We start from the raw sequence: 12,165 nt of genomic DNA, 5'->3' as shown, positions 1-12,165 counted from the left end.
CTCCCCCCCCCCGAGACTTGAGATATAAATGGGTCTTGGACCAAAAGTTTTAAAAAAAGGCTTGTTATATTTGATATTATGTTACTTTGTTATAATTTCATATTAAGTTACTAAGTAAACAAATGGTAGGTGTTTGCATGTTGTAAACATACTTGTTTAGCATAGTGCTCCAGTAAAAAAAAGTTAATACACTATTAAAATAAAAGGGGAGGAGACCACATACACAACACCCATAAATTGCTCTATTATGTAAAAAACCGTCTAACTGTGCCTTAAGTATATTTGACAATTCTGGAAAAAGCAGTTCCTCCTCATATCGATACCTCCTCATACCTACTCCCCTGAAACTTGTGGCCATCTCCCTCAGCCCTAGTCTTACCTACCAGTGGAAATAGCTGTTCTGCCTCTATCTTAACTATCCCTTTCATAATTTTATATGTTTCTATGAGATCCTCTTATCCTTTTGATTTCTAGCAGGTATAGTCTCTAATTCAATCTCTTATAGACTAGCCCCTCATTGCTGAATCAATATGGTGAGCCACCTCTGCACCACCTTGAAAGCCAAAATATCCTTTCTCAAGAAAGAGACCACAACTGCATGTAGTACTCCAGGTACTGCCTCTCCAGTACTCTGTACATTTGTAGCAATTACCTCCCTGATCTTACGTTCAACCTCTTCAGCAATGAAGGCCTTTGTTCCATTTACCTTCTTGATAATCTGTTGCACCTGCAAACCAAACCTGTGATTCATGCACTAGCACTCCCAAGTGCATCTGCACAGTAACATGATGCAGTCTTTCACAATTTAAATAATTTATGGTCTTCTATTTTTCCTTCCAAAGTGGATGACCTCACGTTTACCAACATTGTACTCCATCTCCTAGATGCATACCACTCATTTAACCTAAGTATATTTCTCAGTGGACTTTTGGATTCTCTGCAGAATCAGCAGCAGGCTTAGATACATTTCCAGATGGTTATTGTATATTGTGAACAGTTGTTAGCCTAGCACCGACCTCTGAGGCATCACTGATTGCCAACTATAGAAACACCCATTAACCCCAACTCTCTGCCTTATACTGGTTAACCAATCCTCTATTCATTGAGATGCATTACTCCCAACTCCATGCATCTTTAACTTATGGATGTATATTAGATCAGGCTTTTCGAATACTTGATGTCAAATAAATCTAAAACTATTAGAGCTGTTTTCCAGACAACTCTTAGCCTTATATGTTTTTTTTTGTGTAGGATGCTGCTTTGAGTGTATCTAGTCTTGATTTAAAAGTTTTCTACTATTGTCTTTCACTGTTCACTATTTCTCTAACAAATTAATATGTTTGTGCTTAGCTCAAGCAATCTATTCAGTTATGATTGCTAGTTGCCTTTTTTAAAATCTGTGCTATTATCTTTAAGTAATGGTCTTATTTCTATTCATGTGTTGTACATGACAGTAGTTAGTTGCTAGCCCTCTTCCTAATTTTCATGTTTCAGAATCCATGTCTGTAAGCAAACACAAGACAAGATCTTTTTTACAAATTGTCTGAAATTCTTCTATTCCTTTCTGAACACTGTGTACATCGTTCTGTCAATAGTTCAGGTTTGTTTCTTTAATTCTCTCCTATAGGCGTTACTTTATCTAGACTTTGACCTTTTAAGTCACCTGCATTTCTTCCAAAATCTCACCTGTGATTTGTTAATTTCTAGCGGTTCTGTCTTGCATCCCATCTCTTTTATGACATTTTAAAAGTATACTAGCTCTTCATGCCCAGACTAGTTCAAGTACAAACTAAGTCATTGAAGGTTTCCTCCTGTCCAATACAGGAAATGGAACTCCTCTTCCTCATATCATCCTTAAAATTAGACCAACTTTTCCATTTAACACACACAAAATGCTAGAGGAACTTAGCAGACCAGGCAGCTGAACTGCAGCATCTTATGCGTGTTGCTTGCATTTCCAGCATCTGCAGATTTTCTCGTGTTTGTGACTTTTCCATTTGCATGGAGCAATGTTTAATCTTTACATAATACTACTGGGATTAGTAGCCTTTACACCCTGCACTCTATACAAGATTGTGATTATCTGTTTTTTAGTTAATATTTTAATTAATTGAACTAGTTCTGTGGACCATAGGAATATGCAAAGTAGAAGCATGAATAGGCCTTTATGACACTCAAATCTGCTCTGCCATTTGATAACTTCTTGGTTGATCTGGCTGAGAAGAGCGTGGTAACCTGCCTCAATGACTGTTGTCCAATAGTACTTACATCCACTGTGAAGAAGTGCCTGAGCGGCTGGTGATGATTCTAGCCTGAAAAGAGACTTGGTCCATTCCAATCTGCCTACTGTCGCAACAGGTCAACAGCTGATCCCATTTCATTGATTCTTCGTTCAATTCTGGAACAGCTGGACAGCAAAGCTGCAAACATTGGGATGTTCTTCGTTGACTATAGCTTGGCATTCAATACATCCCCTTAAAACTAATCAATAAGCTTCAAGTTCTAGGCCTCAATACTTCCTCGTGCAATTGGATCCTCATTTCCTCACTTGCAGACCCCAGTCATTTCGGATTGGCAACAACATCTCCACAATCGCCCTCTGCACTGGTTCACCATAAGGTTGGGTGCTTACACCCCTGCTTTTCTCGCTTGATACTTAGGACTGGCTAACCATGCCGTATTTGAGATTGCTGATGGCACCATTATTGTTGGCTAAATCAAAGGCGGTGATGAATCAGCACATGAGAAGGAGATTGGCTGAGTAGTGCCAAAACAGAAACCTTTCACTTCGTGTTAGCAAGCCCAAGGACATGATTATTGACTTCAGGAGGAGGAAACTGGAGGTCCATGAGCCAGTGCTTATCTGGGGATCAAAGGTGGAGAGGGCCAGTAACTTTAAATTCCTTGGTGTTATCATTTCAGAGTATCTGTCCTGGTTCCAGCATGTAAATGCCATTACAAAGCAAACATGGAAGCAACTGCACAGTTTGCAAAGATTTGGCACGACATCTAAAACTTTGCTAAGCTAATATAGACGTGGTGGAGAGCATATTGACTGGTTGCATTGAGTCCTGGTATGGAAACACCAATGCCCTTGTATGGAAAAGCCTACAAAATGTAATGTATACAGCCCACTCTATCACAGGTAAAGTCCTCCCCACCATTCAGCACATCTACATGGTGTGCTGTCACAGGAAAGCCGCTCTATCATCAGAGACCTGCACCACCCAGACTGTGCTTTCTTCTTGCTGCTACCATCAGGAAGAAGGTCAGGAGCCTCAGGACCTACACCACCACATTCAGGAGTAGTTATTACCCTGAAACCATTAGGCTCTTGAACCAAAGGGGATAACTTCTCTCAACTTCACTCACCCCATCACTGAACTGTTCCCACAACCTAAGGACTCACTTTCAAGGAGTCTTCATCTCATGTGTTATCTACCTACCTACCTATCTACCTCCTTCCCAACTTGCTAGTTTGTTTTTTCAGTCATTGGTTGTCTGAACTATTGGATGTGGGTTTTCATTGATTCTATTGTGTTCCTTGTATTTACTGTGATTGTTCCCAAGAAAATAAATCTCAGGGTTGCACATGGTGGCATATAAGGACTTTGATAATTTTACTTTGATCTTTGAACCGTAAGCTGTGATTCTGCTTATCCTGAATAACGTTCTTTCCCTTTTTTATTGAGAATCTATCTAACTCTGTCCTAAAAATAATCTGAATTAAATGCGTGACATTTCAATAGCACCCTCTAGTTTCAGATTCTCCCACAAGAGAAAACATCTTTCCCACATCCACTCTATCAAGACTCTTCAGGATCCTGTATGTTTCAATCTTGTCTCTGTTATCAAGCGCCAAAGGATTCACACTTAGCTCGATCAGACTTTCTTTATTAGACACTCTTGCCACTCCAGGTATCAGTTTTGTAAATTTTCTCTGACCGCTTTCCAACACATTAACATTCTTTTAAGGAAAGAAGCCAATAGTGTACTTAGTACTCTAAAAGTGGGCTTGTTATTTTCCTATATGACTGAAGCATAGCTCCTTACCTTTTGAATTATTTTCTCCAAGAAATTAAGGAAACTAATATATAATACACAAAAAAACGCTACACATACTGTGATCTGCCAGTTAGGTAGTCCATTATCCAGAATACAGTGGAAGTTTCCCCCAGCAATAACGGCTATATGGTATTGAAGGCACTTGAGAAATCAAAAAACATAATCCTCACAGTGCTGCCCTGTTTACCAAATGGGAGTAGGCTAGATGACAGCATCATCAACTCCAATGTGCTCCTGGTAGGAAAACTACAGGGGATCAAGGGCTGATCTGATCAGGAGTCAGAGTTGAGCCAGGACCAGGGTCTTCATAATGTGTGATGTTGGGGCTACTGGACAGTAGTCATTCAAGACTTTAGCTTGGCCCTTTTTGGTGCTGGGACCATGCATGATGTTTTCTAGGCTGAGACTCAGACTCAGACTCAGATTGAAAATGCGCTGGAGAACTCCACACTATAGCTCAGCACACTCCTTCAGGACCTTGGGTTCACAGCATCCGGTCTCAATGCTTTGCTGTGTCTGAGTTTCCCCAGAGCCCTTCTCAACTGCTCAGTGGTGAAGGTGAGTGCATGATAATTGGGAAGTAGATGGAAGATGGGGGCTGGGAGAAGTGAAGATTGGGACAATAGCAGTTGGTATGTGGATGTAGGTGTAGGACGAGGAAGGGATGTAGACAGTGGTAGCCTATGTTGTTCATCCATGTGTTGAATTGGACAGGAGAGGATGGATGAGAGAAGCTGTTGGTGCTGAGGGAGCATTGGGTGCCTCTGTATCTACTTGCACTGGTGTGCTGAGGGGGTATGAGCAGGAGTGCAATTGTCAAACCTTTTGAAGAATTGGTTTAACTCATTAGCCCATTCATGGCTGCATTCCAAGGCTCTACAGCTAGGCTGATTGAAGCCAGTAATGTTCTTCATGCTCCTCCATACCTCCCATGTGTTACCCTGCCCAAGCTTGTTCTCCAGGTCTCTCCTGTATTCCTCTTTAATCACATTGATCTTCTCTTTTAGCTCCCTCTCACATGTTTCAGTTCTTCTCGGTCTTTTATCTGAAGGCTCCCCTTTTGTGGTTGAGAGGAGTCTTCAGATCATTGATGACCCATGGTTTGTTGTTAGGGAAGCAGTGAACAGTCCCTGATGGTATTACAGTGCCTACACAGAAGTCAATGCAGCCAGTGATGCCCATATGGTTCACAAAGCACAATCCGGTCAGTAGCCTCAAAGCAGCCCTTCAGCCCTCTGGAGACCATTTCTTTACTATCTTAATGGTAGCTAGCTGTTGCTGTACTTTGGGCTTGTACGACGGCATGAGGTGAACCAGGTTGTGATCTGATCTTTCAAGTGGGGGACAAGCTGTTTAGCTGAATGCAACTTTAACATTTGCGTACAAGAGATCCAGTGTTTTATTTTCTCTTGAAATACACTTTACAAACTGGAGATGGGTAGGGTTGTTGAGACAGAAACACGGCTGGTCTCCTGATACTGCAATAAACGCATTGGGGTGATGAGTCTGGAGTCTTGTGATGAGAATGTTTTATGATGTCACGTGCAGCATCGGGACTGCATTGGGAAGGCAGAATATAGACAATGAACAATATGGTGTGGCTGAACTCATGTGGTAGATAAAACAGACACAAGCTCACAGCAAGCAGTTCGATGTCATTCTTTTACAGAAATGTGACCAGAATTACACCATCTGTTGTTCACAAGCACAGCAAGCTCACCTCCCTTCCACTTACTGCACTATAGATTAACTCTGTCTGCTTGTATCGTTGTAAACCTACTCACAGTAGCATTGGATTCCGGGATTTGCTCATATAACCGTGTCTCGGTGAAACGCATAACACTGCATTCCAGATATTCATTCTATTATTTATAATATTATTGGATGTTAGGAAAATTTTGTTTCAGTAACTTTTTTTCTTCTTCCCAGAAGTTTTTAATTTCATTTTAGATACCTATATATTTTATTCTATCAGTATTATAGAATCTGTTGTAATTGGGGTTTTGAAACTATTTTAAGGCCTTTTAAGTGCTGAAGCCATTTTAGATATTGTGAAAGTAAAAGTAGTTGTATATTTTAATTATTGCTTCGGAAAGGGATAACAGATTTGGAAATTAAAGCTTTGAATTGAGTGAAAGCAATTATATTATCTTAATAAAAGATCTGGCAAATGTAGACCTTTTGCAATATTGACTAAGGAACTGATTACTGTGCTAATTAGGGAAGGTGTTCTACAAGGCTTTCCAGATAAGGCCATATGAGTTGTGTTTAGGAATCAAAAGTAGGGAGTTCAAATGACAACAAATGTAAAAAGACATATAAGAATATTGGGGTTTTCATAGCAGGAGATTTCAGCTTCTCCAGTTTTACTGGGATTGCTTTGGTATGAAAGGCAAAGGAGGAGTGAGATTTTTAAAATGTACCCAGAAGAGTTTTTTGTCCAGTTTAAGATGGTGTTGGTGAAGCTCAGTGACTACTTGCCAACGGTAAACTGAACAAACGAAACTATTAATCACACCTTCTCTGGTAAGTGATCACTGCAGTCAAAAGTCTGTAACTTTTGAACTGCCTGCATGACTTGACATTTCTGTGGCAAAGTCGCAGGATAGCTGCGGCATGGCGAGTATGGGCTGAATCAAAGAAGCTTGGCCCAGGCATGAGAGTGGGGAATGAGCAGTTGTTTGGCAACTTGGAGGCGATTCGATGCAGCAGAACCAAGCCGAAGCAGAGTTGAGGTGGCGGGGCATGGCCTGAGAGTGAGGAAAAACCAGAGGTTTGATCGATTTTAAGTGCTGGGCTGCATCGAGCCAGTAGGCCCGAGAGAGTATCAAAGTGGCAGGGTCTGAGTCCGAGAGTGAGGAATGACCTGAGGTTTGGATAATTTAAACGCTGGGCTAGATTGAAAAGGTCACGTTGTCAGGGCTGGAGGTGAGGAACCGGCTGGTTCAGCTCACTCACTGTTCCACGAGGTTTACTCATCTTTGTGCTGAACTGAGGGTATGGCCTGCAACTAATGGGCTCCTGAATTTGGTGCAGACTTTTATGTATGTGGACTCATTTTTGTGAACCTCAGTTCTGAATGCTGTTTATTTGTTTGTTTGATTTACTTTTTCTGTACATTGCTCTTTGATTTTTTTAAAAAATTGGTTCTGTTAGGTTTCTTTGTTTTGTGGCTGCCTATGAGGTGACGAATCTCAAGGTTGTATGTGGTATATATACTTCGATAACAAATGCACTTTGAACTTTTGAGTCAGTTTGCAGGTGTTCTATCTAGAGAAAGGTAAGTACCGGACTTAATCATGGGAATGTAGCTGAAAAAGTGGTTGAGACGTCATTGGGAATGCATTTTGGTGATGGTGACCATAACTCTTTTAAGTTTCAAGATAGTTATGTAAAGCATCAAGGTTGCCCTGAAAACTAACCTTAATTGACTGTTTACGATATCGGAGGATGGTGGGTTGGAGATGCGTCCCTACCAAAGGAGGTGTAAGGTGCTCCTTTCCTCTGATAGCCTGCTGGAGACCCTTGTGCAAGGTGTAGCATCAGCTTAATCCCCCCTTTAGGGTCACATGGAGCCATGGGAGCAGGTGGTGGATGGTCATATGAGCAGCTGGTGCATATCATGGCTGGGCTCACCTGACTGTAAAGACACTGCAAGAAGACAACAACGGCAAACCATTTCTGAAGAAAAATTTGCCAAGAATAGCCATAGTCATGGAAAAACCCATGATCGCCCTCGTCAAATGACACAGCACAAAAATGAACGAATAAGCAATATCTGAAATCAGCACCTAGGAAGGGTAGACTGGAAGTAGCTACAGTAAATGCAGATAGTACTTGCAAGCAATTCAGAAGTTAAATAATGAAAATTCAGGATCAATGTGTTCCTGTGAAGGTACAGAGAATACGTTAAGGAATCCTGGATGGCAAAGAATATTGAGGGCTACAAGAAGGAAAATAAAGAAACAAATGGCAGAGAGAGAAAAATGAAAGCAGTGGAGGCCCTTGAGGAGTGCATTAAGTATGGGGCATATTTAAAGAAGAATTTAGAAGGGCAAATAGAGTATGAAATACCACTGGCAGATAAGCTTAAACCATTTTATAAACGTACCAAGGTCAAGCTGGTACGCAGGAAAGTAATAGGGACCATTAGGGACTAAAGAGGACATGAGTGAGGTCTTAAAATTAATACTTATTCCTTTAGGTAGCACAGTAGTTTAGCAATTACTGCAATGCTTTACAGCACCAGCAATCAGTGATTGAGGTTCAATTCTCGCTGCTGTCTGTAAGGAGTTTGTATGCTCTCCCCATGATTGTGAGTTTTACTCCAGGTACTCTGGTTTCCTCCCACGTTACAAAGACATACAGTTGGGGTTAGTAAGTTATGGACATGCTATTTTGGCACCAGCAGCTTGATGACATTGGTGGGCTGTACCCAGCATCTCCTCAGACTGTTGGCTGTTGATGAAAATTACACATTTCACGGTATGCTTTTATGTTTTGATATATATGTGACAAATGGAACTAATCTTGATTTAAAAGAAATTATTCCTTATAAAGAAGGATTTTGCATCTAGAAAATGCAGGGAGGTGGGTAGTTAAATTCTAGAACATTTTTAGGAGCGGGGTAATTAGATGTCTCGATGGCCTTAAAATCATTGTTAGCTATTTATGGTCATAAAGTTGGTGATAGAATGAGTAAAGGCATAGACTATTTTCTGAATGGGGAGAAAATTCAGAAATCAGAGGTACAAAGGGACTTGGGAGTCCTTATGCAAGATTCCCTGAAGGTTAACTTGCAGGTTGAGACATTAGTAAGGAAGTCAAATGCAATGTTAGCATTCCTTTCGAGAGAACTGAGAGGATGTCATACTGAGGTTTTGTAAGGCATTGGTCAGATTGCACTTGGAGTATTGTGAGCAGTTTTAGGCCCCTAATCTAAGAAAGGACGTGCTGGCAGCTTGCATTGTAGAAGGTCTAGAGAAGATTCATGAATGATTCCGGGAATGAAAGGTTAATGTGTTACCTCTGGGCCTGTTCTCACTGGAGCCTAGGAGTATGAGAAGTTGATATCATTGGAACCTATTGAATATTGAATGGCCTAGATAGAGTAGCATGTTGCCTAGTGGGGGAGTCTAAGACCACAGGGTACAGACTCAGAATAGAGGGAAATCCATTTAGAACACAGGAGAAATTTCTTTAGCCATAGGGTTAAATCAGCTCTGGAGTTCATTGCCAGAGACAGCTGTGGAGGCCAAGTCATTGAGGTATATTTAAAATTTAAAATATATTTAAAATAAGTTCTTGGTTACTAACGGTGTTAAAGATTATGGAGAAACAGTAGGAGAATGGGGTTGAGAGAGCTAATAAATTAGCCATGCTGTAATGCCGATGCAGAATGGCGGAACTTACTTAATGGACTGAAGTGCCAGATGGCTGGAAGGTAACAAATACGGTACTTTGATTAAAGAAGGGGTCTAACGATAAGACATTAATTGCAGACCAGAGAGTCTAACATTTATGATAGGAGTGTTATTAGAAAAAGTTGAGGAGTACTTGGAAAGGCAGGGATTAATTAAAGATATCATCATGGGTTTGTTATGGAGCTATCATGTCTGGCAAATTTCTTTGAATTTTTTGAATAACAAAATACATTACTTGGGGCATTGCAATTAGTATGGTCTGCACTGATATCAGAAAGGCTGAGATAATGTCCTACTATGGAAACTAGTCCAAAAGGTTATGTCTGATTGGATCTAAAAAATGGTTTAATAATTGGAGGCAGATAGTGATTGTGGAAGGTTTCTTTGTGATAACATGTCATTGACATGGTATTGTACAAGTTTTCCTTCAGGGATTTTTACTGTTGTGTACACTCAGTAGCCAGTATTGGGTACACTTGTACACCTGCTCATTAATGCAGATATACAGAAGAAGAATACAGATGCTTCTGTATGCAGACGACTCAGCCCTGGTTGCTACTGATGTTAATGTGATTCAAGAAATTGTAGACCGCTTCTCATTTGCTGCCACTCTTTTTGGCCTAAGGATCAATGTCTCCAAAACAGAACTTATTTGTCAGCCTCCTCCTCTCTGTCGTCCCAGTGAGACCTAACCACCAGTCATATCAGTTAATGGGGTAGTGCTGAAATGTTCCGACTCTTTCACATACATAGGAAGCACTGTGATCAACACCAACTCATCAGATCTGGAAGTTGAGAGGAGAATTCAATCAGCTACAAAAGTCTTTGGTGCTTTGCAGAAGCGACTTTGGTCTTGCCAGGACATTAAAATGGCAAACAAGGTCAAAGTGTATAACACAGCTATTTTACCATCTCTGCTTTATTCAGCTGAAACAATGACATTGTATTGGAAGCACATCAAGAAATTGACCAATACACAACTCAGGCATTTATTGCCAAATATTACACATCAAGTGGCAAGAGGGGGTACCAAATGTGGAGGTGCTCAAACATGCTGGGACAATCAGCATAGAATCGCTCATCACAGCTTCTCAGCTGTGTTGTACTGATCATGTTACAAGAATGAGTGATGATTATTTAACCAAAGCTGTTTTCTATGGCGAGCTACATGAAGGAAAGAGGAAGCATGGTGGTCAGAAGCTGCGTTACAAAGATGTGCTCAAGCGCCATATGAAGAACACTGACATGAATGTCAACACCTGGGAGAAAGATGCTTTGGACCGTAGAAGTTGGCGCTGCATTGTCAAGAAGTCAATCCCAGCTATCGAGAAGAAAAGGCAGAAGAAATATGAAACAGGTCATGAACGCAGATATTCGGTGCTAGACCAGTCAAATCACAAATGCAACCAGTGTGGGAGACAGTGCTAATCCAATGCTGGTCTTGTGGCCCATAAACGTGCCTGCAGAGACTAAAGTCTCAGCACAGTCAACATTGAAATCGATGGACAGCCGAAGAAGAATGCAGATATCTAATCAGCCAAACGTGGCAGCAATTTAATGCATAAGAGCATGCAGGCATGGTCAAAAGGCTCACTTGTTGTTTAGACCAAACGTCAGAATGGGGAAAATATATGACCTAAGATGACTTGAATATGGAATTATTGTCAGTGCCATATGGGGTGGTTTGAGTATTTTAGAAATTGCTCTGGCAATTTCACATATAGTGGTCTCTAGAGCTTACAGGGAATAATACAAAAAATAAAAATAATCCAGTGCGTGTCAGTTGTGTTCACAAAAACGCCTTGTTATGAGAAGTCAGTAGAGAACAGCTAGACTGGTTCAAACTGACAGGAAGGTGACAGTAACTGAAATAACTATATGTTGCAACATTGGTGTGCAGAAGAACATACATTAGAACATAAGAAATCGGAGCAGGAATAGGCCATCTGGCCTGTTGAACCTACTCTGCCATTCAGTAAGATTGTGACTGATCTGGCCATGGACTCATCTCCACCTTCCTGCCTTTTCCCCAAAATCCTTAATTCTCCTACTATACAAAAATCTATCCAACCTTTTCTTAAATATATTTATTGAGGTAGCCTTCGCTGCCTCATTGCACAGAAAATTCCACAGATTCACCACCCTCTAGGACAGAGGTCGGCAACCTGCGGCTCCGGAGCCACATGCGGCTCTTTGATCTCTGTGATGTGGCTCCCCGTGGTTTGTTAGCTTTTGAAATGTAATTCGAAATTTGAAGATTATGGTGATCTTGTACAATCTGAAAACTTTGCGGAGACACCGTTTCCTGGCACATCCGAACCGGCTCACAATTAGCCACCGTTCCGGCTAAGGGAGATAGCCTATGGGTGTTTGTGAGTACGTGTCTTTTGGAGCATCCGCGCCCATGGGGACGGGTTGAGAGAGGCTTTAAAGCAAGGCTGTTTAGTTCGAATAAAGTTACCTTTGACTGCAGTCTTTATTTTAGCGCTGCGTGTAGCGCTACACCGCTACAACGTGTTTTTTTATCACTATTAATATACATCACAACTGCCAATGCCTGACACCCGCCAGTGCGCGCATTCTTTTAATTCTTCGATCCAAGGTAGGCTACCTACGGAGTAACCTTCAACCCAACGTCTTTTTTTTCGGAGTTCAAAATGTTTTTGTTGCATGCAGA

At 41.1% G+C, this 12,165-nt stretch overlaps 1 protein-coding gene across 2 annotated transcripts in view; it reads left to right on the top strand.

Annotated features, from left to right (window-relative positions):
• The window catches only part of atad2b (ATPase family AAA domain containing 2B), a 208,399-nt gene that overhangs the window by 62,168 nt on the left and 134,066 nt on the right, over positions 1-12,165 (top strand). The gene's annotated exons all lie outside the window — the stretch shown is intronic.

This window comes from Hypanus sabinus, chromosome 10 (assembly GCF_030144855.1).
Source record: "Hypanus sabinus isolate sHypSab1 chromosome 10, sHypSab1.hap1, whole genome shotgun sequence".
NCBI lineage: Eukaryota > Metazoa > Chordata > Chondrichthyes > Myliobatiformes > Dasyatidae > Hypanus > Hypanus sabinus.
This window is presented reverse-complemented; position numbering and strand designations above follow the sequence as displayed.